Raw genomic sequence first — 6,000 nt, forward strand, 5'->3', positions numbered from 1 at the left:
TTTATTTTGGGCATCTCTAACTTTCCTTTGCATTTTAATGTCTTTCTTTTGAAAGAATTAACAAGCATAATAAATGTATCACTTCAAAGGCCAACTTAGCTTTATTTCTTCAGTCTTTTCACAGCCAGAAAGAACTACTTTTTGTTTGTTTTGTCCCAGAGAGATAACCTATCAAGCAACAATTCCTGAGAAGGATGAAGAGGCAACATAAACATGATGCATTTTTCAGCACCTTACACTTACCTTTCTTAAAAATAAAGTTACATGTATCAAAATGAATTTTACTCTGAAGAACAAGAGATGATTTGAGAATAGTTTTGTGAGTGTATWCAGTGTTTAGGTCATAAAGATTAAAATATATTCTCCGTGAGTTCTTAACACATGGCTTTTGAAGCAGACTTTAAAGAAAATTTCCATCATAGCTCACATTGGATCCTCAGGTATAGGACATGTGTTCTAATAGTGTTCTAATATCCAGARTCCATAATATTTTAATGAACGTATTCACAAGGTAGTCTTACTGAGCGAGACATGCAGAACAGGATAATACTACTACTTTTTGATTTGTATTTTTCCTAATTATATCACCTTTCTTTTTGAGGTTTCAATAAGAAAAGTCTAGAAGATGAAGTATCTGAAGAGCTGTGTATCTTACTATCTTAGGCACTAAGGGTATTTCTTACAAAATTGGCCAAGATTTGCTTTAACCTTATAGTTAACTCTCCGGACGGAAAGGAGAAAACCAACCAAACAAAAACCACAAAGGAATAATAACCCACAGATAGGAAAATCATACACTCTGAACATGCTAGCTAGAAAGACTTGCCGTGAGAATCACTCATGCAAGTGATTTCCCTTTCCGAAATTGAATCCCGTAGTTAAGAAAACAAATCCTTATGGGAAAGATTTGGAGCCTAGAGGAAGGGAACTGCATTACCAACTTGAAGACTTCAACCACCAGACAAATCCAATCTAAAGACAAAACAAATTCGTGCTACTGGAGTCACTGCTGCAACCTGACTGTATGACTGAATTTCAGCAAAGTGCAGAATTCATATCAGATATACTACAATCTTTCATRCAGCAAGATGTATATAGGAACATAATTAAAACAATCTCAGCTGGAAATGGCAAAACAGTAAAAGGCTGAGATTCTGGAAGTGGAGCAGAGCCTGAATTGACTCTCACTCCACTGCAAAACAGATATTTAAGCATTTCAGTCACCCATAACTTGAGATGCTTTTTAAATTTGGTTTGTGTTTGGGAATTTTTGATCAAAGAAGGACACATGAAAGTGGTTTTTTATTTCATCTCAGAGGACAGTCTTTCTGGAAACAAAGCTACTCACCAGCAAATCACATTTTTATTCTTGATTTTCCCCTTGCTTGAGAAAGTCACTCTGCTGAATTCACCARTAAAAATTATGAAAAATGTCTCTATGGATGACCTATACCTTGAGACTAAACCAAATACACTGAACCTTAACATACATTCTATATGTGTTAACATAAAACAACATATGGAATGGTTCCCACTTTTTTCAACACCTGGAACTGTGCGGTACCTTATAAAGCACAAAAATACCTAATATAATATTGTGATCTCCTAAAACTTCAATTCCAGCATCATAGAATAAAACAATAGATCTATATAGTTTGCTGTGCTTTTCTACACTCAAATTAAGACTACTCCTCATTTGTTAAAGAAAAACAGTTTCATTAAATCACTCTCTTTAAATATATCAATCTCTTATTCTATTTGCAGGTGCAAATTTGAGAGTCTGAGACAGGTATCTTTCACCCAAGGCTGCTAAGCTCATACCTCAAAGAGATCACTCCCTCAGAAACCGACAGGACAAACATCTTTTTGTCAACATGTCAAATCAAAGCATAAATCAAACAACAGATGTTCAAAATACCTTTTCCAACCATCTGTGGTTAAAGTACAAAGCAAAATATTTAATAAGCTTTAAAAATGCATATTTGTGATTTGCTGATAATATCACAAAATAAACTGCCTCGATTGCAAGATGCCCTATGGTAYGTTCAGATAGGGATGGAAGAATTAATCTGGGAACCCTTTCAGCAGCCAAAGGCTCCAAAATGATTTCATGATGAATTTCCAACTGATTCTTACCTTATGCCATACAGCCTGATTAGGGGTGGCATTTTCTATAAATTAATGGCTTAATTTCACTTTTGTTTTCCATTTCACTTGAGAAGAAGCCCTGAGGGCAGGAGTGCTGAAGTACTGTGTGTAGGGGTAGCAGCAGGGCTGCCCTTGACTGCAAGGGTAGTTTCTTGTTGGAAAAGGGGAGGGAACCCCACAGAACCCCAACTCTGGGGCTTTCACCATATTCAGAAACAAGAAAGAGGAGGTACTGTCAGCATAAGCATACCATAATTATTAGATTTCAGGATTAAGCATTCATGCTGGTTTGATTGGGTAAAAACATGTTCATATGTTCTGTTGAGAACAAAAATAATCATATGAACTCCTGATAGGGACATGGATGTAAAGACAGGGCAATACAAATCAGTCCTTACAGGACGCAACAAATATAAGTGTGTTTCAATTTCCTGCAAGGCGATATATAAGTTCCAGACTTGTGACTAGGATTYGTACAGAAGCGGTGAGGGAGGAAGGAAAAGGTAGCTAAAAAAAGCAGATGGGTGGACAGGACGGAAATAATAAATAGTGAGAGAGAGATTGCTCTAATGGGGAAAATACTAGAAGAATTAGTGGGTAGAGRGCAAATGAAGACCTGAGAAATGAAGCTGTGGAGTTACATGGGATGTAGAAAGATATTGGACAGAGTACATTCCTGATGAACATGTGGGATTACTGCTTGCCTCGAGTTAGGGCAGGTCCCCAGATCCCAGAACCATGACACCCCASCCGGAGCACCTCTCTGCTCCTTCACTGACTGAAAACTCAAACCAGAATTGCACTAGGGAGTGCTTCATCCTAAATGTGCAATAAAGAAAGCTTTGAAGATTAGGAATTAAAATAAAACTTAGACACAAAGTTTCAGCTTATTATGATTGAGCTGGTAGCTTTCTTTCTGGTTCATAATCCAARAACTGCAGTAAAGATCTTCCCTTCTCTGTTTCTTGATGCTAGGCTAACATTTTCCCAGTACCAGGACAGAATTAATTAGAAGTTCTCCTATGAGCTCAGCACAACAGATCTCCCTTAAATTTGGTTTTAGTCATATATGAAAACAATAAAACAATAGAAACAAAAGCGAAGAGGAAAGAGAAAGAACTTCACAGCATACTATACAGCATTACTCAACACTYAGATATGTTAAACTCTTTTATACAAGCCATACTTGAATGAAATTGTCACCTGAGTTGAAAATACACGAAATACAGTGCACATTAAATCAAATGTTTTTGCAGGCATTTCTAGCTCTGGGCTAACTCCAGAAAATCACCCAAAAAAAGCCTGAGAAAGAGGGGGACCTGGAATATACATGCAGCAAAGCTTCCTCATGTCCTGTGCTATTCCACAGACTTTGCTCATCGGAAAAAGAGGAAGTGCAAATGGAACATCTGCAACGCCTGGAGAATTCCAGGGGGAATACACAGGAAGGATGTTACAAAGCTATTTGAGCTAGTGTCAAACAYGCATAGGAGGTGCAAAATCTAATGAGGGACATTAAATTACATAGGAACAGAGTTCAACATGTAAAATAATTACTAGCTGATACAACAAATATAGTGTAACTCTGAAAATTATTAAACAAGCAAGTACAAGAAAGGCTCAAACTCAGGGGATCTCTGTCAAGCTGAACTTGTCCTACGGTTTTTCTCCMCGGGATTAGAAGATTTGTTCACCACAAGAGTAGAACAGTTAAGGTAAAAACTATTGCTGTGAAACAAGCTGCAGCAGTTACCTGGAACAGATTTTTTTTCCCCAAAAACTGGTGGCAGTCTCTATGTGCAGGTGTTGCACTGCCATCTAGTGCTCTCTCTACTGTAAAGCCCAAGCATGGGGCTTGCAGAAGGAGAGYTTGAAGTTACAGCTCTCTCACATGCCCATCTCRGTACTTTTTATTTTGCAAAAAGATGGTTTTTCTCCAGGATGCTCAGTCCCAAGAAATATGCAGTACAGTTGCAAATAAGTTCAGTACCACAAATTAGTGTTATTTACTATTTTTGTTATTTATTATTTACAGGATTATTTTAAAGCATCCAACTGAGTCCCATTCTGTTGTATTCACAAGGTAAAACTACTAATGATTTTAGGACTTTCAACTGTTTTCATGCACTGGGGGAATGCCCTGAACCCCACATTCCTCCTCCTGGGGGGATAAGCCCTTTTTCCAAACCGATATCACCTTCTCCAGGCTTTATAGAGAGACCAGGCTGACAAGAAGGGAGTGACCCCGGAGTGTCTCACCCAGCTTTATGCAACTAATTAAGCGATTGTTGAGCAAAAGGAGCAGAGCTAAATTGCATCAAACTCATGGCCCTGAAAAGACGCAATCCTTCACACACATGCACACTGGCAAAGGACCAACTGCCCCATGCAGGAGCCTTAGCAGCACAGGCTTCTCTGAGCCACAACTCAGGGAGCCAAAGCAGAGCCCCCCAGGTCACCCCCAAGGAGCAGCCGGAGCAGCCTCCAGAATCAGGGAGCTCTCACTCCTCATCTCACTTTTCCCCACGTTACTTCTGGTTACAGGGTATGCAAAAGCTAAATATATAAACATATGTAAAATACATATGCAAAACATATGCTACTTCCAAAGAGCAAAGGCTGGTCTATGGCCCACCATACATTTGAAATACATAAAYCTCAACTTAGTTCAAAAGAGTGGGCTTTTGAAACAAGACCTCTGAAAGACGCATTTCCCAAACTTTTCTGGCAAGAATTACCATTTTTGAAAACATTCTTTCAAAGTACAAAGTAGTCAAAAATCCATAACACAAATGTTACACATACTCCCAGCTCCAGGAGTTCAAGTATATGTCCTACCACCGTATTCAAGGACCCTTTGCTTCCAGCTAGTCGCTGCAGCACTGAGTGATCCCACCTCCTTGTCAAGCCCTTCCTTGCAGGGAACATTGAGGAGAAAAAAAATCTGCCACATACTTACCCCTTCTATCAGTTTGCCAGAGGGAACAACAGGCTTTCCACTAGAAAGAAAGAAAAGAACCCTTAATATGATCAGAAAGAGAAGTGGTATCTATAAAATGTCTCTGCTTTCAAAAGCAAACTTCCCAGTTATGGGACTGAAAAAGCTACATTAAAGTATAGCCTTTTACTTAGTTGTAACATTATACATTTGTATTTGTTATTACTGAAATCAATATTCAAAATACATCTTTTTTCCCCTCCAAGTTCAGCATTGAATTGTTATTGACCCACACATACTACTTACAYCATGCTTCAGGATGCAAATGTACACAAAGTTCATAAGTCCATAAGCAGCTAAACCAGAGAAGAAGGAAAGTCACAAGTTCTCTCATTCATTTCAATTTAAAAGAGCCAAGGTAGCAAAGCCCAAATTTTTAAGGCAACCAACATATTTCCACATGAAACTCTAAAGGGGCCTTGTCACGCGACCAGAGAGTTAAGTATCTTCTAGCAGGGAAGGTGATCATGAGTAACTAATGATGATAACTTCTCTAACTAGCACAGCTGATTTAAGCATCATGACAAAGAGAAGGAAACAAGTGTGAATTGAGTTTCAGGTTAATTATAGCTCTTTTATTCCAAATATGTTGATCACTAATTCAGTAAAATACTCATACCTGTGCCTACCACTAGCTGAGTAAATAATTACATTTGCTTCAATAGGGCTGCTGAAGAACTGAAGTGAGATAAATACTTCAGTATCTTGCTGAATCAATTCTTTAAAAAAGTATATAAAKAAAAATACCTGATTTTTAGCTTACTACCTGATCAGCTAGTAGAATAAATTGATGCTTTCTTTAGAGGCATAAAGATATGGCAAGAATCTGATTCTTTCTATGATAACAAGTGGAA

General features: G+C 38.1%; 1 long non-coding RNA gene across 1 annotated transcript in view; it reads right to left on the bottom strand.

Annotated features, from left to right (window-relative positions):
* LOC112949318 overlaps positions 1-5,600 on the bottom strand; it is a 39,111-nt gene extending 33,511 nt beyond the window's left edge. The window contains exons 1-2 of the long non-coding RNA XR_003249808.1: positions 5,393-5,600; positions 5,108-5,147 (exon numbers count right to left, since the gene is read on the bottom strand). This is a non-coding gene — a long non-coding RNA (uncharacterized LOC112949318). The remainder of the gene's footprint in view (positions 1-5,107; positions 5,148-5,392) is intronic.
* Between the last annotated feature and the right edge of the window lie 400 nt (positions 5,601-6,000).

Source organism: Nothoprocta perdicaria, unplaced genomic scaffold (genome assembly GCF_003342845.1).
Source record: "Nothoprocta perdicaria isolate Ctin4 unplaced genomic scaffold, notPer1 scaffold_29, whole genome shotgun sequence".
Lineage (NCBI taxonomy): Eukaryota > Metazoa > Chordata > Aves > Tinamiformes > Tinamidae > Nothoprocta > Nothoprocta perdicaria.